The sequence below is a fragment of the Pipra filicauda genome, unplaced genomic scaffold, assembly GCF_003945595.2.
Source record: "Pipra filicauda isolate LSUMZ 115617 unplaced genomic scaffold, ASM394559v2 scaffold41_size5083284_pilon, whole genome shotgun sequence".
In the NCBI taxonomy this organism is placed as follows: domain Eukaryota; kingdom Metazoa; phylum Chordata; class Aves; order Passeriformes; family Pipridae; genus Pipra; species Pipra filicauda.
In genome coordinates this window covers 1177608-1203306 of record NW_024104554.1, presented here as the reverse complement: position 1 = coordinate 1203306, position 25699 = coordinate 1177608, and the positions used below count along the sequence as shown (strand labels likewise).

At 37.9% G+C, this 25699-nt stretch overlaps 1 long non-coding RNA gene across 1 annotated transcript; it reads left to right on the top strand.

Moving 5' to 3' along the window:
• The first annotated feature begins 219 nt into the window (after positions 1-219).
• Positions 220-24180, top strand: LOC120324093. The gene is made up of 4 exons (XR_005565102.1): positions 220-269; positions 18313-18403; positions 18802-18998; positions 24096-24180. It is a non-coding gene; the product is annotated as an uncharacterized LOC120324093 (long non-coding RNA).
• Positions 24181-25699: the final 1519 nt, after the last annotated feature.

Sequence of the window (25699 nt, the reverse complement as noted above, 5' to 3'; positions counted from 1 at the left end):
GTCTGGGCCTTCCCTGGTGACCAGTTTGTAACCAAGGAAGTGGCCAGACTACCCGGTATTCCCTACGATTTTTACGTAAGTCAGGGTGTAAGAAGAAAGGAGTAGAGGCCTTTGCTCCTCTTGCCTTCCGGTGGCTTTGGAGGTGCAGGTTCCCTGCTGTTGAGTCTGCCGTGTTGGGGAGTGAGGCCTGGTAAGGCCTGGCCCACCTTGAGAGACGGAGGTTGCCGGCGATCGTTCCAGCGTGACTTTCCGTTGTCCCAAGGAGAATAGTAAGATATTCTTTTGCTAATTCTTTTAGTTGCTAGATCTTGGGCTGTCGATCGTGTATATTTTATTTTGGTTTTGTTCTTTTTTTTTCCTTCCCCCTCCCCTTTCCCTTTTCCTTTTGAAATTGTACATATATTTCACTTGTTATAAATGTAATATAAGTGTAAATATATTTATATATATATTGCTTTAGCTGCCTCTCTCTCTCTTCGGTTCTCTTGGTTTTTTTTTCCTTAAGTTTTTTTTCCTTTCCCTTGGTTTTGGGGGCGGGGGGAGCTCTTGTGGTGAGGTTTGGAGACTTGGTAGGGAACCAGCTTCAAACCACCACAAGCAATTAATATCTTTTGCATATTTTTGTAAGCAATTCTTGCTGGCAACAGAGGCAGTGGATTAAACAAGTTTACTGATGACACCAAGCTGTGTGGTGCAGTTGACACAGTGGAGGAAGGGATGTCGTTGAGAGGGACCTTGACAGGCTTGAGAGGTGGACCCTTGTGAACCTCATCAAGTTCAACGAGGCCAAATGCAAGGTCCTGCACCTGCATCATGGAAATCCCAAGCACAAATATGGGCTGGATGGAGAATGCATTGAGAGTAGCCCAGAGGAGAAAGGCTTAGTAAAGTTGGTGGTCAAGAAGCTAAGTGCGTCCTGGCAATGTGCACTTGGAGCCCAGAAAGCCAATCATATCCTGGGCTGCATCAAAAGCAGCATGGCCAGCAGGTGGATGAAGGTCATTCTGCCCCTCTATTCTTTTCTGGTGGGACTCTACCTGAAATATTGTGTTTGGCTCTGGGGCTCCCAACAGAAGGACATGGACCTGTTGAAGCTAGACCAGAGGAGGCCATGAAGATGATCGGAGGGCTGAAACATCTTTCCTATGAAGACAGGCTGAGAGAGATGGGTTTGTTTAGCCTGGAGAAGAGAGGGTTCTGGGGAAACCTGAGACCAGCCTTCCAACACCTAGAAGAGAGCTTAAGAGGGGCTGTTTTGATAAGATAGGGGGTAATGGCCTTAAACTGGAAGAAAAGATATTTTTATCCAATTAGACTTCTTAGCTATGTTATTATTAGGTATGAGGAAGAACTTGTTTGTTATGTGAGTGGTGAGGCAGCAGAATGGGTTGTCCAGCCAAATTGTGGATGCCCCATCGGTGGAAGCATGCAAGGCCAGGTTGAAGTGAGCTTTAAACAACCTGGTCTAGTGGAAGGTGTACCTGTCCATGGCAGGGGACTTGGAACTAAATGATCCTTAAGGTCCCTTCTAACCCAAACCACACCACTATTCTATGAAATATAACTTAGTTTAGGCATTTTGAAAGCTTTTGTTTAAAAAAATTTTGTTAAAAAAATTAAGGCATAAATATGTAGAAGTTTCTGAAGCCCTTGACACTTCATGTCTATAGAATTTTACCCAGCTGCAGGAAGGATAGTGTGCAGATAATGCAGATAGCATCAAGAAAGCACCTTTGGAGAGAAAATGTCATGAGAGAGATCCGCAAGTTAGAATTACAATTTCTTTTACAATGGTAGATTTAAAAGAGGTCTTTTTCTAAGCATTACAGACCCAGAGACCTGAGATGTGATAATTCTTTATTGTTATCTGCCTCATAGAAACTAGATTTGGTGAAAAGAGGAGGAATTAAATATTGTGTCATGGGAATGAAAAAGGCCTAAGTTCACTGGTGAATGAAGAAGCAGTGTATATAGGTGTAAAGGGTGGATGTTAAAAATGTGTAAAAGCAGATGATTTTCTCTCCCATCCTGTGTCTCAGGGTCACTACCAGTGCAGAAAGGGCCACATTTACAGTCAGCTATCCCATGTGAAAAAGGTCTTCGCAGGCATCCTCTCCCAGCTTGTGTGACACTGATATTGAATCAGCTGCTGAATGCACTCCAGCTTGCAATGAGGCAACCAGAATACTTGATCATCGTGGCAGGAAAACAGAAGCTAGCTGAAATTCCAGTAATCCTACATATCCATGGATAGGGAAGGACTGGCAGGGTAGGCAACATTAGCCAAAAAGTAAATGGACAGCTTAACACAGTATTTTTATCTAGGAGAAAGAGGAGGCTGTTCTACCTCAATGAAAGACAATCAGATAAAAAAGTACAGTTATCATAGACTAGGTTGCTGTCCATAGCTCTGTCTTAGAAGTTAAATAAGCATAGACAGACTCTGTCTCTTAGCTGGATCTTAAATTGGCACTGGAGAATCCAAACCATATATTTTTAAAACTCTGAAAATATCAGTAAGATTGTAGATGATCTGAAAAATGAGACTGAATGCCCGATTGCAACGAGTTGACTTATTTCCCCTGAACTGACTCCTCTTTGACCAACTAGGAGGTGGTTTTCTGGCATTGTGGAATAAGTCTTGGTAAGTGATCCTTCTCCCAGGTCTGGAAAATAATACCAATGAACAAGGTGATGCATTAGCAGAGCCTGTCAGTGTGGTTACAAAGCAGACAAGGCTGAAGAGGTGTAATAGAATGCATCTTATCCCATTACTACACTCCTGCTGATATAGCATATTCTCAACAATCATGAGGCAATAACAGAATGACTACTTATTTTTATAAATCCTAAATGGAAAAATGAAGAAAATAATGAAAAAGCTCAAAGGACAGAGCATTATGGTAGCATAAAAAATACATGGAGAAGATTTAAACAGCAGTTTATTCCATGTCTGAAGCGGGTATGTGCAACAAAATAATAAAACTCAGCAGATAATATCATATCTCACAATAGCTAGCTCTGAAACGCTTGATGTATTTAATAGTTTCTAGTCAACTCAAACAGATGAACTTAAACTGCCAAAGCATGTTACAGAAATTAGAACATCACTGTACTACATTAGAAAATGAAATGCACACAAGAGAAACAGTTTTTATCAGAGAATACAGAAGGAAGATTATATCATCAAAGTGTTTGTGACCGACCTAAAGCTGAAGAGCAACAAGGGAATGAGGAGAGGGAAGGAGAGAGGAAAGGAGACTGCTTGAGTGTCTGATAAGAAATTGCATCAGAAATGAGAGGAGGGAGTAAAACTCAAGAGAATCTAAAAATTGACAGTGAAAGATACTCAAAGGTGATAATATACTAGATCTTATTAGACAAGAAAATCATCAATCCCAGGCTGAAGTTCTGCTATTTACAACAGATGCTTGAACAGTATTATAAATTATAACAATTTTGCAGTTTTTAGCAACCTCTTTTAATAAATATATTTGGCAGCATAATCAAATGAAGAAAACATTCAGTATAGATTTATTTACTCACCTTCACTTTTTATTTCCTAAAATGGAAATTCTTTTTTTGCTATTAAAATATTTTTCTCTGATTGTTCAGAGATATGAGTGACAATGTTTACTTTTCCTCATTTTGGAGTAAAGCTTCTTTTCCTTAGAGCAAAAATAGAAGATCAGAAACAAGGTACTGGAGAAGTTGTTCTATATGAATAATTTTCTTTTTTAATAAATAAATACAATCATCCTGCATAAGGGAAGAACTACCATTTCTTAATCTCATTAAAATCAGTGAGAACTCATTTTTTAAATAAAATTGGAGCAGATTTGAAAATCTATTCTTCCATCAAAAAAAATTTTTACTAGACTTTTTAAGAAGTCATTTGCAACAAACTCTCATTATGTTAGTGGTAGTTAGCTATTTAGATAATATGGAATGATACATGAGGGCAAAAATGTTTGTAATTTATTACATAAATATAGTTAAGGGGTTGATCCACAGACTTTTGAAAATATGATATAGAAAATTCCATGCTGCTGTACCTGACTCAAGAAAGGAAACTCAGGTATTTTTAAAATCCTGCATTACAGTACAAAGCTATTAAGAACCTAGGAAAATATATGATACATATGAAATTTCATAATTGTTTACAAGAAACCAGTCAATGCTCCTCTATTATATAGCTTGGCCATGTCATCCATGAATGGGTAGTAGTTTCCTGAGAACGAACTTACAGGAAGATTTCAGATTCTTAACAGATGTCTTAAATCAGTTAAGATGCTCACTTTAATTGTACTGTTTCATTTGTTCCATAGAATAGGATTATTGAATTTTGTATTTAAAAAAAGAAAGGTTTAAAAAGGCAACCTGCATCTGAGATTAAACATATGGGTAAAAACATTTCATGATTTAAACACAATTATTTTCTTGGATATGACTGCTGAAATGAGTGAGTAAATTCATATTTTGTGAAGTCCAAACAAGCTCAGGTGTGAGGTAGATACTTGCCTAATTTGATATCACAGCACTTAGTTTTCGTTTATATGGCCAAAAGAAGGAAGCTGAACATTTTAGTATTTGACCAGTGAAAAGCTAGTTGTTGTGAGACTTCTGTATTTTCAGGGTAACTCACAGACTTCTTAATGACATAAATCCTGACACAGGATTTAGATTTAGATTTGTATGTAAGTTCACCTGTGAAGAAGAGAATGGTAAGAAGAGAAAAAAATAAGAATCAGAGAAGAAAATAAGAAGAAAATAATCAGAGATTAAAATAGGAAAGAAACAACTATTAAGCAGCCCATCTCATTGTTTTCTTACCTAGACATTAGTTTTTAAATAGTGTCAGACATACAGTCACATAGCCATATAACAAAAGTTATAAAAGTTAACAAAAGTTATAAAGTTATAAACCCAAACTCTGTTATGAGTTCTAGACCATAAAACAAGTCTCAAAGAAACAGAACAGAGATACAGATCAGAAATGTCCTATGCCTGGAACTTCTTTACCTCAGTTGTATGCATTTTCCCTCGGGTCTGGGCCTTTAAGTTCATGCATGAATAGAGCTGAATAGAGCTGAGTGAATAGAGCTGAGTTTCAGTGCTTGGTTCTGAAACTGGAAGTTTGAGTTGGAGTCATGCAAGTATTTAAATGCTAAATTTAGAAGCCACTTTACTGTGCCGGGTTACAGGTTAAGAAAGGAATGAGTGAATGTGATTTGATAAGGGAAGGTAGACCAGAGAACAAATTGTTAAATACTGTTTGTGAAAATGAAAGATCTCAGCACTGTTGAGTACACTGTTGAATATCCTGTAGCATCTGTATTTTTTGAGAGTAATTATATTAGAGCCACTGCAGAGTAATTACATGAATTTTTTTTGTTGTTGTGACTACACACTACAATACAAGTGCTGCTTTTCAGTAGAATGTGGATGGTACAGTTCTTAAAAATTAACTAAAATGTGTAAAAGTATATGGTGAGAGGAAGTGACTAGTACAGTTCAGTAAATAATTTGTACGTAAAAATTTCTTTATAAGACTTGAAAATTCATTTAGTCTCATTTACATTTAGTTTCAAGATCTATTCAATCACACAGTCACAAAGCACGGTGAAAAAATCATCGTTCATACACAATAGCAGAAAAGGGTATACCATTTGCAGGAGCAGAAGGAACAAGTGCATTGTAGAGGGAAAATGAATTTGCTTATACAAAAGTGTGGGGTTTTTTCTCCGTTTGAATTACAGATCCTTTTTTATATATAGTTAGTCCTGTGAGATTTCTCTACCTCACAAATTATGAACGTCTTAATATCATTCTGTGTTCTCAATAAGATATAAAGGAAAATAAGATAATTAATAGATTCTTCAGTTATTTCAGATAAATCTATTTCTCTTACTATAAATTACTAAAAATGTCTTGACTATCAAATTTTGTGATAAGTAAGATCCTGTCTGTTGTCTTTCCCAGCAAATACCATACTGTGTTGTATACACGTGGAAAGAAAAAAATAATTTTTATATTTTTTTATTTTTTATGATTTTTTGGTGCTCTTTGAGCATCTTCCCATAGACAGTCCCCTGTGTTCTGGCCAGAATTTATTATCATAAACAACAGAATATTTGATAGGATTCAAGGCAGAAAATAATTTGCTTACCTTCCTTCCTGCATGATGAGTTGTTCTCCAAGACTGAATATTAATTCAATTTTCTTCCATTTAAATTTATCAGCAGAGTACATCTGAAATATTTCACATAGCAAGCAGATTTGTCTTAATTTTCTTGTTTTAAAATTCTGTTCTAATAAACTTAAACATATGGAAAGAATATAATTGTATCTTCATTGTAACTTGAAGTAACAATCTAATATGCATAATAACAATCACAAGATTCAAGATATCATTTTTTCAGTCATCTTTTTGTGAATAATTCATGGATATAAAACCAAGGAAATCCAATAAAAAAGAAAGATTCGTTCTATTTATCGGTTTACATACTAGAACAAATTTCATTTGTATTTGTTTATAGAATTGCTAACAATTTATCACATATCTCATAGTGATTGAGCTTTTTATAGTGTAGGAAGGACATTCCAGAGTATAGTGGAAAGTACGCTAGATGTGTGTTATACATACCAGATTTTAATTTAAAAACAAAACAAAACAAAACAGTACAATGCCTATAAGGGTTTTTTAAAATTAATCCAAGCAGGTAAAAATATAGACTAGGGTCTCCTAAAACAGAGAGGAATACAAAACCAAGCAAACCAAAACCACAAATAAACAACCTCCAAACAAAACCTTCTTGAGTCTAGTTGTCTTCACAGAATTATAGAATCATGGAATAGTTTGGGTTGGAAGGGACCTTTAAAGGTCTTCTAGTCCACCTCCCTCTGCAATGAGCAGGGACGTCTTCAACCTGAACAGTTTTCTCAGAGCCTCATCTAACCTGACATTGACTATTTCCAGGGATGGGGCATCTGCCATCTCTCTGGGCAACCTGTTCCAGTGCTTCACCACATTCATCATAAAAAATTTCTTCCTTATATCTAGTCTGAATCTACCCCTTTTTAGGTAAAAACCATTATCCCTTGTCCTATTCTAGAGGTCCTCCTAAAAATTCTGTTCCCACCTTTCTTATAATCGCCCTTTAACTATTGAAAGGTTGCAACAGTCTTCCTGAAGCCTTCTTTTCTCCAGGCTGAACAACCCAACTCTCTCAGTCTGTCTTCAAAGGAGAGGTGTTCTATCCCTCTGATAACATTTTAGGGCCCTTCTCTTGACCTGCTCCAACAGGTCCATGTCTTTCTCATACTAAGGATTTCAGAGCTTATTCCACTTAATCACAGCTGAAAGGTCATCATGACATATTTAACATGGGTTTCTACAGCACATCTTTTTTTGATTCCTCAGTCTTTTCATCTTAATCACTAGCAATGATTTCTTAAAATAAATAATTTTAAAGAATAGGTTTGGACATTGCAAGAGGGTGGTGTCTTTTATTTGAATTGATTATATTTAGCAATCAAAACAAAACAATAAGGACAAATACTGCACAAACTTTAAAGAATTATATAAGAGGATGCTTCTATCTATTTTTACAAAATAAAGATAGAACTGTTAAAAAAATCACTGACTAAGCAATTTCTTGATGCTAAATGAGATGCTCTTTCTGATTCTGTTCTTCATGGAGCAGTGTGAGATTCTAGACATTTGTGATGTAAGTATTTGCACCATCTTCATAGTTAGGATAATATTTTAATGTTCTGTAATTGACAGGGATCACTCTATAGTTTATACAGATCACGTTTTTTTATTAATACTGATTTAGTAAATGAAATGTTTGCATTGAGAGGTCCAAACATAAAATAGCTATGGGGTGTAATTTAGTTTTCTGTCACTTGGTGCATTCACTATACTGAGGAAGAGCTTTCAGGTAAAGCGATCTTTAGTCTATCAGAAAGAAATACGAAAAGATCCAGTAACTGGAGCTAAAGCACAATGATTTCCAACAACAATGATTTCCAGCATTTCCAATGTTCTTTAGAAATATTACTGGAGCAATCAATTACTGAAACCATTACAGGAACATTAAATACAGGTGTGTGTGATCAGAGATCTGCTGTGAGCTAAAGCCTATATACAAAGCATGTGACGAGAAAGCTTAATCAGAAGGCAAGATCTTCTAGCTATAAAAAGCTGACTTCATATTCTTAGATTGCTCCTAATTCTTATTGTCATTTTTGCAAAAGCCCTTCGGTTCCACTGGTAAAGCAGGTTTTTATACTATTCTTTTGGTCTTCTTAGAAAACACAAAAAATGGCTAATTTAAATTAGAAAAATTAAATCTGTAAAATGAATATGTAAACGAAATAAACTTGAACAAATTAAAATAATGCAGACAAAACCATTCTAAGTCCTCTCTATAGGAAAATAAGAATAAATGAGACATAGAGGTGGTTTCGAAGCTAAGTGGATAATAAGTATGAAAGGAAACAAATGGGGCTGCTAAAACAAGTTATCATTTAGCAGTCTGTGTACCTTTGTGTATGAGAGGCAGATAAGCACCAGGAGAATTTGACTAGCATATTTTAAAATTTCCATCTACTGAAGCTACATATTTTAAAATTTCCATCTACAACATGAGAAGGGATTGTGTATTAGGAATATCCATCTTTCAGTATTTCCTATGTATTTTAGCAAGATACAGGACTCTGGGAGGACAGGGAGTAAGATGTAGAAAGGTTTTATGTCTCTTTAAATACATCCTCCCATCCCATATATTAGCTGGGGATGTGCTTAACTGGGAGCATAGCACAACAAATACAGCTCTTCTAAGGAACTCTGAGCTGTGCAACAGTCTGTAACCAGTACAAGAAAGAACAACATAAAATAAAAAGAGATCTCAGTGCCTTAAATTGTTTTATGGGAGGTACTGACTCCCCAAAAAATCTGTAGTTCTATGGGCAAATTGTAGCTTAAAATGACCATTTCCTGCCATGCTGATGGTCACTTCCTTCATGTGTCATTTGTACCTCTGAGGGTCATAATGAATAAATGCAATGAAAGTCTACAATATGACAATATTGCTTATAAGACTTTATGATCAATTAAGCTGTTGTCATTGCAATTATAAAATGGACAGCTGTCTAAGCTGCTGTTGCAAGCTAATGTCTGAGATTGCTTTTCATTTTAGACCTAGTAAAACATCCTTTTTTGTCCTGAAACTCTTTATTCTTTGCCAGAAGATATAATTTAATCAAACACACAAGAACGTATTTTAAAAATATAGAGTTGTTGCACAAATGTTTCTATCTTTGAAGTGCAAGAGCACTTGGTTTATCTGTAAAATCATGTATATTTTTAAAATTATCTCAAGTTTCAAGTCAAACTGAAAGTGGATGTAAGCACTAATTATTTACATTAATTCAGTATGTAATGATGGTACCAAGGAAAGTCGAGGCTGCAGTTAAATTGTGGAGAACAATGAAAGAAAGTTAAGGTATAAATGTAAATTGTTCTGGCACTAGAAAAGTATGGAAGATTGATCTGTTGATTAAGCTGAGGCAACCATTCAAGCAGCAATTATAGAGAATAGGAAGGAATAATGCATGCTTCATTGCACAGTCTAGACCCTGGTAAAATTTCAAAGTCATTTGTCGCTTCTCCAAATCAGACAAGTGTGCACCCTGCCAAGAGCATTACTTAGATGAAAATTACTCAAGGACTTGTGAGTCATCCTTTTTTCACCAGTGCTGCAGTCACAATACACTTTTTTGTGGACTTTCTCTCTATAAAAGCTTGTGTTCTTAGACGGGTTATGAATATTGTATCCAATTCAGCTCCAGCATAAATATGGAACACCATCAGAACATGAATGAAAAGATATATATATGCCAAATAATATTTTAATTGACATAACAAAATGATAAATAAATAGTTGCTAATGATACACATGATATAAAATTTGATTAAATAGAAACTCATAATATACTTAGTTCTATTCAATATGATAAGGTGTGATACTTAAAACAGCTCTTTAAATGTAAAATAATTATTTAAATTCATATTTCCTGTAAATGACACATGACAATAAATTCATATTAATAAACTATAATAGAATCATAGAATCATAGAATACACTGAGTTAGAAGGGACCCATCAGGACCATTGAGTCCAACTCCTGGTCCTGTGCAGGACACCCCAAGAATCACACCATGTGCCTGAGAGCATTGTCCACATTCTTCTTGAACTCTCTCAGACTTGGTGCTGTGACCACTTCCCTGGGGAGCCTTTTCCAGCACCCAACCACCCTCTGAATGAAAAAGTTTTTCCTGATATCCAACCTAAACCTCCCCTGAATTAGCTTCATGCCATTTCCTCGAGTTCTGTCACTGGTCATGGGAGTGAAGAGATCAGTACCTATCTCTCTGCTTCCCCTTGTGAGGATGTTGAAGTCTTCTCCAGGCTGAATAGAAAAGGTGAAGTCAGCTGCTCCTCATATGCCTTCCCTTCCACCATCCTTGTTGCCCTCCTTTGGATGCTCTCTAAGAACTTGATGTCTTTTTTATCTTACGATGCCCAAAACTGCACACAATATTCAAGGTGAGGCTGCACCAGTGCAGAGCAGAGCGGGACAATCCCCTCCCTCCACCAGCTAGCAATACTTTGCCTGATGCCCACCAGGACACAGTTGGCCCTCCTGGCTGCCAGGGCACTACTGACTCATATTCAAATTGCTGTTTACCAGGATCCCCATGTCCCTTTCTGCAGTGCTGCTCTCCAGCCTCTCATTCCCTAGTCTGTAGGCACAACTAGAGTTGCCCCATCCCAAGTACAGAATCTGGCACTTGCCTTTGTTAAATTTCATACAGTTGGTGATTGCCTATCTCTCTGATTTGTCAAGGTCTCTCTGCAGGGCCTCTCTACCTTCAGGGGAGTCAACAGCTCCTCTAAATTTAGTGTTGTTGACAAACTTACTTAGCATTCCTTCAAGTCCTGCATCCAAGTCATTAATGAAGACCTTGAGGAGCACTGGGCTGAGGATGGAGACCTGTGGAACCCTCTAGGGACTAGACGCCAGTCTGTTACCCCATTTGCTATAATTATTTGTGCCTGACCTGTGAGCCAGTTGCTCACCCCTCATGTGAGGTCGCTATCCAGCTGTACTCTGGACATTTCTCCAGAAGGATCCTGTGAGAGACAGTATCAAAAGTTCTCCTGTAGTCAAAAAAACCTAAATCTACTCGCTTTCCTAGATCCACTAGGTGGATTATCCTGTCGAAGAAGGAAATCAGGTTTGATAAGCAGGATTTTCCCCTCATGAAGCTCTGCTGGCTGTTTTAACTGACTGCTGCATTGTCCTTCAGGTGTTTTTTCACCTGAAGATTATTCCAGAATAATCTTCTCCATGATTTTACCAGGCACTGAAGTGAGACTTATGGGCCTGTAGTTTCTGGGGTCCTCCTTTTTGCCCTTCTTGAAAATTGGGACAACATTGACTAGCTTCCAGTCAGCAGGGACCTCTCCAGATTCCCAAGACTGCTCATCCATTAATATATTTGAAAAAATTCTTATTGTCCCCCAAATTTCTGGCCTGCTTCAACTCCAGTTGAGCTTTGCACAAGTTTTCTCCCTACAGTTGCAAGCGGCATTTCTGTATTCTTCCCATGTCACTTGACTTTGCTTCCACTGGGCATACCCCTTTCTTTTTTGCCTTATTTCCAAAAGAAGATCCCAGCTCAGCCAAGCCAGCCTTCTGCCTTGTCTGTTTGACTTCTGACATTTGGGAATTGCCTACTCCTGTGACTCTAGAAGGTGATGTTTGAAAAGTGACCAGCACTGATAGACTCCAGTACCTGCAAAAACATTTTCCCAGGGGACCTTACTTATTAATTCTCTGAGCAGCCTGAAGTCTGTTTTCCTCATGTCCATAGTTTTAAGTTTTGCTGGCACTTTTCCTTTTGTTAACAGAGATTTTAAACTCTATCACCTTGTGGTTGCTGTGTCCAAGACAGCCACCAATCACCTCCCAAGCGGGCATCTTTGCAAATAGGGTCCCTCATAATCTGTTCCATAAAGTTGTCATCCAGTTTTTTTAGAACTTTATTTTAAAAAACATTGAGCTAGTTAGCAGAAAAAATTGATCAGCATGATAGTCTGAGAAACAACATATTCACAACAGTGTAAATCTTGACAAGCTTATTTATTTCTGAATAGCCATTATTGTTCTGATGACTAAACATCTTTAATAGGTGCTACATGTACAGTAGTAAGGAACTTAGCATTTGTAAAAATGCAGATACAATAGTGTACAGAAAAGAACCACAATATGTAGCAGGAAAGAACTTAGAAAAATTGTTTCCAGAAAAAAGCAAATATTTTTTCTTATCCACTATCAAAATTCATTACAGTTTCTGATAAAATGGAAATGACATAATTAGTTTAAAAATTAAAAATTTTATAATTTTATCTAATATCCAAGTTTTCTCTTTATAGAAAAAGAAATAATTACAGTCAATGCTACAAAGAAAACCATGCTGAGTAGATAAGCAGAGCGATAATAAAGAGGAGAAGGAGTAATATTTTAAAAGGTAAATTCCACTGCATTATTAAAAAGCCAGGGAGATACTATAAAGATCAGTAAAAGGAAGTATATTAGGAATACACTGGGGCAGTACTATGTAGGTTTAATCTGGGACTCCTGATAAAAAAGAAGCAGCCCAAATTATGTTTTCTCCAATCGTCTTTTCGTCAATATAAAGAGATGCTAACAAGACACTATACTTGCTAACAAGAAACTGAAATTATCATATAATCCAGCTACTTGAAGGGTGAGAGAGAGGAGGAAGGAGTAAGAACAAGGGTGTGGCAGTGAACCTGATGAGAAACTTGTTTAAACATGTTTTAAAATGGCTCTTTGTGGTCCCTTTGCAAACACGTGTTTCTTCTTCCCAACACCCCCCACAGCAACTGTTATCTCCCATGCAGGAATGTCCTGGGAAAGGTGTCCTGAGGTGTCCTATTGGTCCTTTGTTAAACCCCTTCCTATTGGCTGTTGACCCTTTACCTGATGGTTTTTTCTGTGTGACCCTGAACTCGTGATTGGTTCCCCTTTGACCCTCCTAAAAGCCTTATAAACCCCTTCCCAACAATAAACTCTCTCTTGCCTCCTCTCCACGCCCGGTGTGCTGTCTCTGTGCCTGCCATGGAGCCACGTGGGTGGTGGGGGGAGGGGAGGGCACCTCTCCCCTCCAGGCTCGGGGCCTGAAAAACCCTGTTTCTGGAGTCCCCCTTCCCCGTCCCACAAGACGTCGGAAATGGTTCTTCAGACGGAGAAGGAACTAGAGCTGGGCTCCCCCACGTCGAGGATGGGGAAAGGGAAACCCATATCTGGTGCCCACCGTGTGAGGAAACGAATCTTGCTGAACTCTTCTATGAAGATAGGTGGATTCCTAAAGCACAGATGCGACATCTGTGTTCCCCGGCGCCCCGAAGTCTCCCCCATCCCCCTCAATTCGCCGTAATTGGGCCACGTGGTGAGGCCACGATTGTTTGAACTCTTCTGTGAAGATAAAAGCAATCCTAACGCATAAACGGGGCGAGTTTATGTGCAACGGCGAACCGGGTCTAAGCGGCAAAAGATATTAGCAGGCTTGCATCACCACAAGAGAGGAGCCTGATCTGAGTATCTTCAACCTTCCTGAGGACAGTCAGGTAAGGAGCAGGCCCGGCATATTCCCTTTTAAGGAAACTTCGGCATACTCCCTAAACCTCTCCCCCTGTAAACCTGTAACTACAAGAAGCGTGCATGCCTCTTTAAGAGAGAAAAAGCAAGCTTAAAGAACATATGTAATTCCATCTGCAAGTCATCTAATAAGACTGCTTGCTAACCTGAAAGATAGTTACCACGCCAGCATGGCGAAAAAAGGGTTAAAGCTGCTCGAAACAGCTCCGCAGCAATCCCCCTGCGCGGCCCCGCGCCGCCCGCCGTGCCGCTCGCGCCGCCCGGCCCCGGGCCGGCCCGCCGCGCCGCGGCTCCGGGGAAGCCCCGACATCAGCCAGCCCCGCTCCTGCCTCGCTGCTGCAGCTCCCGCCGAGCCGCCCGGGGCGGACCCTGCCCCGCAACAGACCGGACCGGACACCCGCGGTGCCGCCGCCGCCCCGCCGAGACCCCGGCGCTGCTGGCGGCCCCGGCCCCCGCCGATCCCGCCTGCACCCTGATCCTGCTGCACACAGCAACCCCCCGTCCCGCCATGCGGCCGCAGCAGCCACCGCCGCAACCCCTCCGGACGCCGAGACTGCCTCCGAGAAACAGAAGAAAACAACCATTTGGACTCTAATGAAACTAAAATTAACAGCAATAAGTAGTTTGTTTGGTTCTGCAGTAAATTGAAAGTTTGTGCCAGTGAAAAACTTGTTTCATCAATAAAACCATTTTTAAATTCTGTCTTATAGGGACACCCTCAGACACTAAGAGAATGAGGTAAATTTAAAATCCTTATATCAATAAAAGACATATTCATCTTTAGGGAATAAATAAGGTTGGGATATGGCAGTGAACCTGATGAGAAACTTGTTTAAACATGTTTTAAAATGGCTCTTTGTGGTCCCTTTGCAAACACGTGTTTCTTCTTCCCAACACCCCCCACAGCAACTGTTATCTCCCATGCAGGAATGTCCTGGGAAAGGTGTCCTGAGGTGTCCTATTGGTCCTTTGTTAAACCCCTTCCTATTGGCTGTTGACCCTTTACCTGATGGTTTTTTTCTGTGTGACCCTGAACTCGTGATTGGTTCCCCTTTGACCCTCCTAAAAGCCTTATAAACCCCTTCCCAACAATAAACTCTCTCTTGCCTCCTCTCCACACCCGGTGTGCTGTCTCTGTGCCTGCCATGGAGCCACGTGGGTGCTGGGGGGAGGGGAGGGCACCTCTCCCCTCCAGGCTCGGGGCCTGAAAAACCCTGTTTCTGGAGTCCCCCTTCCCCGTCCCACAAGACGTCGGAAATGGTTCTTCAGACGGAGAAGGAACTAGAGCTGGGCTCCCCCACGTCGAGGATGGGGAAAGGGAAACCCATACAAGGGGGGTAAGGAGAACAAGAGAGGAATGAGAAAGAGAGAAAGATTAAGATAGTGTCTACAAAAACCTTCCCGTTGTGATTTTTAAAGAGATTTAACACCCATGTGTTTCTGCAGATACGTCTTTTATTAAATGAAATACAAAATTAAATAAACCCAAATTCAGAGTGCACAACGAAGATAGAAAGGACCTGGATTGTTTTTTAAAACTTCTTACTTTGAGGATTGATATCAATTGACAGGGAAACTTCAGAAGAGCAGGAATGTCAGTTCAGATGAGGATTATAGAAAAGGAATTTTTTTATCATCAACTGAACCATTTGGTTTACTAAGTTAGGCAGGAAATTCTCAAAAAAAAGATTTTCCTACAAAATTTTTCTGTTTGTTTTTACCATACTGGAGAGAAATATGAAGAAAACATCATTTTATGAAACTGAGCTAATCCAGTTTCTGATAGAGACAAAAAGTACCACAGGAATCAAAAACTATTTTTATCAAAACTTCTGTACCAGTCCTCTTTAACTTGTACAGGGAGAAACAGATATTTGATGTTAAGCAGCTTCCCAAATCTGGTTAATATTGGTGTAATATTTTGTGTCAATAAGAAAGAAAAATGTGTATTTTTATACGAAATATAGCAAAGTTAATTTTGTATATACTAATCAGAATTCAAATAACCAACAAGTAAAATAAGAGGCTTGGGATGCAAGTACTGGGAAGTCTGTAAGTCTGGGCTGAATAATGGAGAGACTAGCAGGTCTGAGTGTTGGCTACTGCAGGGCCCAGGGCATTCAAGACAATTCCTGAAGAGACTGTGGGACCTGGGAATCAGCTACTGATTCAGTCATAGGTGAGGACCAGAGAGACACACCTGCATGTGTGACTTTGGAAGCAACTGGAGATCTAAGGGAAATGTAATGAGTAGACTGACTAAGACCAGTTATTGAGGGGATCCACAGCTTGTATGTAAGTCTGAGCACCAGCAAGAAGAATGGGGCTGTGACCTTGATGACTGGTAGGCCCAGATGCCAATAACCAGGTAGACTGAGAATCTGAGTTCAGATTCTGGATAAACACATCATGCAGTGGGTGAGCAATTAGCCTACGGGTTGAGCACAGAGGGTAACAGTGAATGGGGTAACATCAGACTGGCGACCTGTCACTAGTGGGGTTCTGCAGGGCTCTGTCTTAGGCCCAGTTCTCTTCAACATTTCATAAATTACTTGGACACAGGACTAGAAGGGATACTAAGAAAGTTTGGGAGGAGCTGATGACTCCCTTGAAGGCAGGGAGGTCCTGAAGGGAGACCTTGACAAATTAGAAGACTGCGCATTCAGCAATCATACGAAGTTCAACAAGGGCAAAGCTGGATTCTGCACCTAGAAGGGGCCAACCCTGTCTGTTTGTACAGACTGCAGAATGAGATGCTGGAAAGCAATCCCATGGAAAGGGACCTGTGAGTCCTGGTCAATGGCAAGCTGAATATGAGCCAGCAGTGCCCTGGTAGTGAAGAGGGTCAAGTTGGTGTTAGTGTCTTTTACCTTTAAGAACTCAAACCAGTGGATATAAAGAATTTTAAAGTCTAGTTATTAATTAGCTAATATAGAGTCTATACCCCTATCCCTTAATGACCTTAATATTAGAACAATATATTTCCACATGGCAAAATTAAATGGAAAGGTGTAATTTATTAATCCCATAAATACATTCCCTGAAAAAGAGGTTTCAGTTTGTCTTAGTGTTTAGGAGTTTATATGCAACATTTCTCTGCAAATGCCCTCATTACCTTACAAACTTCAGCTGCTATCCAGATACACAATGCAACTATTCACACCTCATATCAATTTACTTTCTTTTGAGTGTATGATATGATGGACAGGTTTTTTTATCATTGTTCTTTCTATATGCATTTGAATTTTTGGTAGATTTGAACTTTAGAACAGGAAGACTAAAATATGCCTAATCTCTGTATATTCTGATGTTTTTGAAATAGTACAATTAATCAATATGCCAATAAACATTACAGAAAACAGATGGTAATTTTAAAATATGTTTTAAAGTAGCATTCAAATATAACAGATAATAGCAAATACTATTGTGGGGGTATGAGTCATTGATATTTAGTACTCCAATAAACAGATGAAAGCTTATGCAGGGATTATGATAAAGATGAAGGAAGAGATTCAGATAATTCTTTTTAAATATAGATCACTCAGATTTTAATCACAGTGATCACTTATTTGACCATATAAGCCTAAGAAGAATATGTTTAATTAAACCAAAGGACATCTGTGTATGTGGATAGCTGGGTAAAAAGCATCTAGAAGTAGTTAAGAGCACTGGAACTTTTGTCACATAAATCAAACAATTTGCGGGTTTTTTGAAGCAAAAAAACAAAGGTTGACCTTCTGAGTTTTGATGCCAGGAAAAATCTTAGAAGTTATCTTTTGCCTTTCAAATGACAAAACTAACATTATTTCATCTAGAAAGAATGTAGTAACATTTTGCAGATTCACTCTATTCACATTTGGTGTTATTCAAATATCACCATCAGTAGCACCCTTTGTCCTTAAGGTATTTCTTTATTCTCCATATTAAAGTACAAAGAAAAAATGGAGCAGTCCAACTTCTGACACATCAAGCAAAAAAGGATCAGATAATATTATCAGTGCATACATAATAAGTAATTAAATGAACATTCTCAGGTATAATAATCACAGATGTATTTTATACACAATAATTATTTTACATTTATATTTTAATTATTAGTGAAATAATATTAGGACGGCTTTTCCCTTTTATTTAATATAGTAAAAATATACTTGCTTTCCATCGAGATGTATTTCTTGCAGTCTTCCTGTCTGATAGGTGTTGGAGAAAAACCTTTTGTTACCCTCTGGCAGTGCTTCATTCATATGCAGGGAGAAGCACAGACTGCTCTTGAAGTAGTTATCTTCTGAATCCCAATGGGATGGGCTCAGCTACAGCAAAGCTCATGCTTCACTTAACTGGATCTTCTTAAATGAAATGAAACTTGCTGCTTAAGAAAGTACAGCCTAAGTCTATTGCCTCCTCAGTTGCCTGCATTTCAACATTTGTGAATGTTAGGCAAGTCCAAGAAACAGCTGTAGACTTAGAAGTGTTGTAAGAGCCTAGGGCTTATAATTCTTTTTTTTTTTTTAAATAGGGTATATTATTGATTGCTGGATTCTCTTTTTTTAATCAGAATCCTCAAGACAATGTTTCTGCTGTTCTGAAAGAGCACTACCTGAGAGAAGAGAAATACTCTGCCTTTTATCTACAAGGCTGCTGTGCTGGTAATGGGGGAATAGACAGGGGCTGTCTGTAGAAGCATGTAAAGAAAAAATTACAGCAACTGTATGTGTCTTGGATTTTTAAATCTGTATCAAATGAAGGTATAATTTTAAATAACATAGGAATAAAATTAAAATTGATATACAGTGGGTTCTGTCAGAAACATTTTAGGCTGAAATATGTCCTGATTTTTATTGGTTTTAGGAATGGAAGAAGGACATTATCTGGAAAATAATTAGCATATAGAAGTAAAGTATCAATGTCTAATTTTATCAAAGTATTTTGTTGTGCCAAGCATGCCATAATTTCATATTACTTTATTAGTTACATATTTACTGAGGATATTAATACTATAAATCCTAAGGATCCCTCTCATGTATTTCATCTATTTTTCCTATAGGTTAGCCAAAGTGCCTGTCGATGCTTAAAGCAGTTTCTGCTATATTTCTCCAGTCAGGTATATAGCACAAAGATGTAGTATTGCAATGGCTGACCTCAAAAGTCCTTCTTATAAAACATTGTTGGATCTTCGATGTCGCATACATTCTGACAAACTCTAATCAATCTGCCTTAGTATCAAAGGAAACTTCCTTCCAGGTATGCTCATTTAAGTGCGAATGTCAGAACTTTTGACCTTTTCTTACCTCTCGCTGCTTCTTCTTCTTTGTGATTTTGCCTTTGTTGGCTTTGCTTTCTTTAGGAACTGTCAGTGTTTCCAGCATGCTTCTGCCTCTCCCTGAAACTCTGAATGTTCTTTTTCAGAGAGTTATACTGTAACTGTCTAGCCTCATTTGCTCTTCCTTTAAATTTATTCTGAGTCAAGTTCTCTTTTTGTAGAGGACTGTCAGGTTAGTGGGGAAAAAAAATGTTTTCTATTCTTTTCAAAAACCTTACTTGAATGATGCTTTTTCTAATTCGGCAGGCAGTGCCAAAATAAAGATCATTAGCCTTTTTTCCTCCCATTAAAATCATACATGTCTCTATTTTGTTCACATAGGCTTTTCCAATAAACATAAGGCTTTCAGAGTATCTGCACTAGACTTTGCATGGAGAAAGCTTATTTTGTGTCAATCTTTCTTCATAATTCCAAAAAGGGTTCACACATAAAAGTAAATTCCTCCTGCTCTAGTTCTGTTCCTACAAATACATATTTACTCATCTGATGATGGAGACACAGAGCCAGAGGGTTCACTAGGAAAAAAGTCAGTCCCAAATGTTGCCTGAGACTGTGACCTCCCCTTATCTCTCTAAAAAGCTCAAATCACCACTAAAATTCTATAATAATGTTCTGTCAGAGGAAGTATGAAGCTTACACATTGATAGGCTTATCTTTTTTTTTTTTTTTTTGTCATAGTTATCATATGATGGTAAGATTGACGGAGAGATAGACAACAGATTAGCAAAGGCATATAGTGCTTTTGGAAAACTCCATAAAAGAGTATGGCGTAATAAGCACTTGAAGAAAAACACCAAGATCAGTGTTTACAAAGCCATAGTGCTGTCTACTCTCTTATATGGATCTGAATCATGGGTCATCTACCGCCACCACCTGCGTCTCTTAGAACGCTTCCATCAACGCTGCCTCCGTACAATCCTAAACATCCACTGGTCAGACTATGTGACCAACACATCTGTTCTAGAGCAAGCAGCTATCACAAGTATCGAGGCTATGTTGATGAGAACACAGCTGCGTTGGGCAGGGCACGTCTCCAGGATGAAGGACCACCGCCTTCCCAAGATCTTGCTTTACGGTGAACTTGCCACTGGCTGCCGCATGAGAGGAGCCCCGAAGACAAAGATACAAGGACTCCCTGAAACAACATCTCAGCCTTGGCCATATTGATCACCATAACTGGTCTACTCTGGCCTCAAATCGGGAGGCCTGGAGACACACCATCTATAACGCAGCTGTCTCCTTTGAGAACACACGCAGGATCACCCTCGAGGAAAAAAGGCAACGCAGAAAGAACCGTGTATTGCAGAATACACCATCTAAGGAGTCTTTCTGCTGTGCCTTTTGCAATCGGATTTGTCTGTCACGTATTGGCCTCATAAGCCACCAGCGTGCCTGCAGCAAATGTGGATAGAGCCTTCCCAAATCTTCGTTCGCGAAGCCTAGCCATGATGAGTTATCATATTGACAACTGTTTACTTTGTTAACTATCCACCATTGTTTATGGTGAGCCCAAAGAATGAGCAAGGTGATTGCAGTTCTGTTTGCAGTATACTTTAGAAACATATCCTACATTTTTATTTTTTTAATATCTGCTAAAATAGCAAGAGACAGTGAAACGGACATACATGAACAGAGTGAGGGATGAATAGAAATTAAGACATATGACTTGTAGGGCTTTTCCAGAAAGAGACTACAAAAAAAAAAATATTTATGAGTCTGTTCTAAATACCTAGGTGTGTGTAAAAAAAGAAATAAAATAAAAATAAAAGGCAACCTCCCAGCTTTTTTTGTAAAGAGCAAGAGATCAGTGTGATGGAGTCCTAACCAGGAAGAAATTTGCAAATGACAAAACTATTTCCAGTTGTGCTGAATTTAAAGTCCTCTAGTTCAATATGCATATATATCTCAGTGTGTAAATGGGTTCCTATTAGTTAAATACAAATTTTGTTCTATGCATATAAGCATTACATAAAAAATAATAAGCAAGATAAAGAACTCAAGGGTAACTGATCCTGCATTAATGAGGATGTTTGCTGTGAGGTCATTAATTAGTACTAATTAATAGTAGAGTTAAAGTTGGAGTTTAAAATGCATAGTTAAATGCTTCATTCAGTTGATGAATATCTCACTTTAACCAAAATCCTTTAGATCATGTAGAATGTTATTCATTTCTATATATTGAGAAATACATTGTTTTGGTGATACTTTCTTTTGAAATCTGGGAGAGAAAAGAGAAGAGAAAATACATGGGAAAAAAAGAAAGGGTAGAGAAAGGAAAAAAGAAAGAAAAGAAAAAGGAAGGCAAAAAAATCTCTGGTATAAGCACAATTTCCAGCTACAGGATAAAAGCAAGTATTTCTGAAATTTTCTATGGGGGTTTTAAATTCTATTTAACTTTGAAATACTTTGGAGGCTGTTTGCAAATGTTGACTTTTATTCCTCTTATCTGAATCTTCCTCTCCTGCAAATATATATTGCTAGAGTGCATCACATGCTTCAAAAGGTTATTTAATGTCTTTATGCATTTTGAATGTTTTATTTTCATTACAATTCTCTCTGCCTATTTCTCCCTTAATTGGTAGCTGGAAGTTATTTTTCTCACCATCTTCATATTTTTTTTCGCTCAGCATATCTGAACTGTTTAATTTGCCTACTTGCTAAAGTAGAAACTCATTTTGTGGGGGCCTATAATTCACACTTGTGCTGTTCTTATGGTATTATTGATGTTTTTCCTGGTAGACAGTGTTAAGTTTACATTCGTGAGTCAAATGAGACTCTCATGTGTCTGTATTTTTTATCTGTTTTCTAATTTTGCATACTATTTGTTGTCCCTTTGTCTTCTTTTTGTCCAAAATAACTTTTTCCCACTAACATTTTTTTAAATGTACTTTACTTTTAATATCACTGCTAGTGATTTAGGATTCACTTGGGATTTCATGTTCAGAAATATTTAGTTCTTTTTTTCTAAAAAAAAAGTACTTAGATATAACAACATTTACCTTGAAGCGTGAATCTTATTATTTATCAAGGGTCTAACAGAAAATGAGATTTTATCTTTAAAAAAATCATAAAAACAGTCAAAGTATACCATTTTAAAAGGAAAACCAAATTATTATCACTTGACACTGAAAACAGCTAGTTAATTAATCTCATTTTAAGTTTGAGCATAACCTGTTTCTATGGACTATTATCTTGAGTGTCAGTACCCTGAAGGTACACTCCCTTCACCTTGCCTCTAACTCAGGACCCCATCTCAGTCCCCACACCATCAACCCCTGCCCCGGTGATGCCAGAGCAAGGCTAGTCTCCACCTCCCACAGTCCAGCCCAGGCCCAGGTCCCAGCCCTGATCTGAAATGGTCCCCAGGTGACTTCCTTGACTCCCTGTCTTTTAAGAAGAGGCCAGCCTTCACTGCTCCCTGACACTGGATATGAATAAAAGACAGAAGACTAATTAGTCACAGCTCCATTGGTTTATTGATGAGGAATCAGTCCAAAATGTTAACCCATGTTGTGCCAACTCCTTGCTGTGTGTCCCCCCACTCTCATCAGCATGGAGGGTTGGGCAGTATGCTGTTTCACTCAGAGGTACTGTAGTCAATTCGACCAGTTTGTGATACAGAGTTTTGTCTTCACCTGACTACAAGATAAGCTCAAAGGCAAAATGAATGACATTCTGAACATATAGACCAAACCTTCCCGTTATTTTCGAAGGATTTTAAAGGGTATGTAAAGAAATAAAATATGTACAAACCCCAACAGAAGAAGAATCTCATTCTTCTCCACTAATTTAGCAAGCAAAAAAGTTGGCAAGGTACTAGAACATGTTCAGTTGGGCCTCTGCAAAAACAAAAAATCAAGAAAACAGGATTTAAATTCATAGTTCCTCATCTCAAAAATTTCTACAATGGAACAGCCAAAAGAGTAGCATATGTCAAATAGCAGATTAAAATTTTTAAATTTTGCTGGATTAGCAAGTATAATATTAAGAACTGTGAACTACCGATAAAAAAAGAGACCACTTTTGGATGCCTTCTTCTTTCATCAAGGACCTCTGGCAGCAATCCTAAGAAAACTTTCAAGAAACTCAGGCAATACTGAATTTTATGCAGACTATTTTCCTGTCTGTTTTAAGCTACTCAAAGTCAATCTCAGAGCAACAAGAAAGAACAAAATTATTTATTTATTTTCTTTTTTGGAGCCGTCCCCATGGCTGTGACAGTATCGGTTCTAGGTCAAAAGTAGCTCAGTAAGTCTGTGCCAGTTGAAGCAGCAGTTGCATTTTGATAACATGATAACCATGAGTCAGAGGGATTTTCAAAGGAAGACTTTTTCAGTAGTGGGATACAGTCTAAAATTGCTGTTAAATTGCAAACGAAAAGATGACACTATAGGTCAGTGTCTCATATGTGCTGGAGCTATTTGTGTAAGATGAGATGTCATAGGAGATGTTATCTCTATAAAAATGGTGATTTAAAACCATTCTTTTTGTACAAGAGAAATGATACAAGAGAAATAACGCAGAGCTATGTCCAGGACACAGCACAAGCACTTGCATAGGTAGACTAGGTTAGTGAAATTAATTTATTACTTCAGCCATAGTAGGACTATTATAATAGATAATTATTTCCTGTACTATATTTTCTATGGAAAAGACAGGGGAGTCTTTATTTCCTTTATAAGTAACAGAGAGGTAATAATTACAGCATCTGGAAAATCCTGTATAGTAGGTGCTGCAATGGCATGCAAAATTTCCCTGCACTGTTTTATATTTTCAATTTAATAATTGTGTATGATGTTAGTAAACAAACTGTTAGTCTTTTAACTATACTATTGATGGTTTTCCCTTTAATACGAAGGAAATATAGCCAATAAATGAGTCAGAACACCTTCACCTTAAATAATACTTTTGTTTAGCTATGTTGTCTGTAGCTACGCCACAGTTTATCACAATAAACCAAAAATGCTACAGAATTTCCTAAAGCACTGGAACCAATCATTTACTTATTATATTCTTAGGATGTCCTGGATTTGATGTTGACCAGATAGCACTAACCCAAAACTCATCCAAAGAATTACAAGGCACAGTCGAGGTAGCATGGCTTAGAGACTACTCTTAATATGCTGTTTGGATACAGCTTTGATCCAGGTAACAGGAGAATTTAGTCAAATGTGTGTGGACCTTTCTGTATCTTTTTGACCTCAGTGACAGAGAATAGTGGTTCCATGTAGATCGTATTTATTACTACAGTGTGGCCTCTCATTACATGTATTTTCCATATTTGTTTTATATTTATATACCTGATTATTCCTAACCGGTTTAACTTTTCTTTGGATATTGCTATGACCATACTTTAGTTTATTTTGTAAAGAAACATTTAAAATCTGTATTAAATATTTTAATACCTTGCAGATATTTGAAACCTTGTGTAGCTTGAAAAAACCCCACAAGACACAAACATCTTGCAGCCAATGTGTTATACTGAGCTCTGCAAGCAAAGGCACCACACCGTGTTAGCAAAGCTATGAGATGAATCTGATGTTACATTGATGAGAATCAGAACAAACTCTGCGGTCTGTAGCTGAAGCTACATGACAGTAAGAAGTCACAGTGGTGTAATAAGTCAGACCTGAAGTCACTATACTGTGATGTGGATCGGGAGTCAGGTCTCTGAAATCTGAGAAAGAATGCATGCAACACAGCAAAGCAGGAGTGCAACATGAGGCCACGCAAGTGCACAAAGGACCGAGGTTAGGTTTCAACAAAGTCTAAAAGATTACAAAGCATTCCACTTTTATTGCAGTTAATTCGTGGTTCTTGATTTGAACACTCCTCTGAATTTGTTCAATACACCTTTTTCTTTCTTTATCCTTTGAAACACAATAGAATATGTTTCCTCAAAGGCTTAAGTGTTTTTCTAGTATTTTCTTTGCTGCACAAGGATCACATAAGTCCTGAATGCAAACAATGTGTATTATGACTAGACTAGAAAACATGTTACTTTCAGATATGGATTACCTTTTTACTTGGGCAATAAAGTTAAGGTTTATGGAACAGAAAATATTTTTCCATACACCCAAAGGAAATGTGATGGAATAACTGCCAACAGAGCAAATTATAAACATTTACCTTGATATCACAAAGGCAAGTCTCCTAAAGATAGATCTCTATTTTTTTAACTTCTGATTAAAATATTATTGTACCAGTTAATGGATCTGTGTGTGTGAATATACCATGCAGATACCTTACTATGCTCTGAAGAACAGTTTCTTCCTTTAGACTTGCAGTGGCATGCTCAGTTGTGTTTTTCAGCTGAGAAAAACAAGCAGGATAGTCATACATGAAAATCTAGGAAAAACATTTTCTTAGGTTGTTTGGAGTTGGTTTTTTGTATTTTTTAAGACAAGTGAAAGCTAATTTTGAATTAATCCACTATCCATTCAATTCCTAAAAGTTATTTCCCTATAAATCTTTTAGGTGTTGTGGGTGGGTTTTTTTGTTTGGTTGTTTCTTTTGTTTGGTGGTTTTTTGTTTGTTTTTGGTTTTGAGGGGTTTTTTTTGGTGGGGGTTTTGTGTGTAGGGGGAAGGGTTAACTATTTTGTTTTCTTTATGTTTTGGGTTT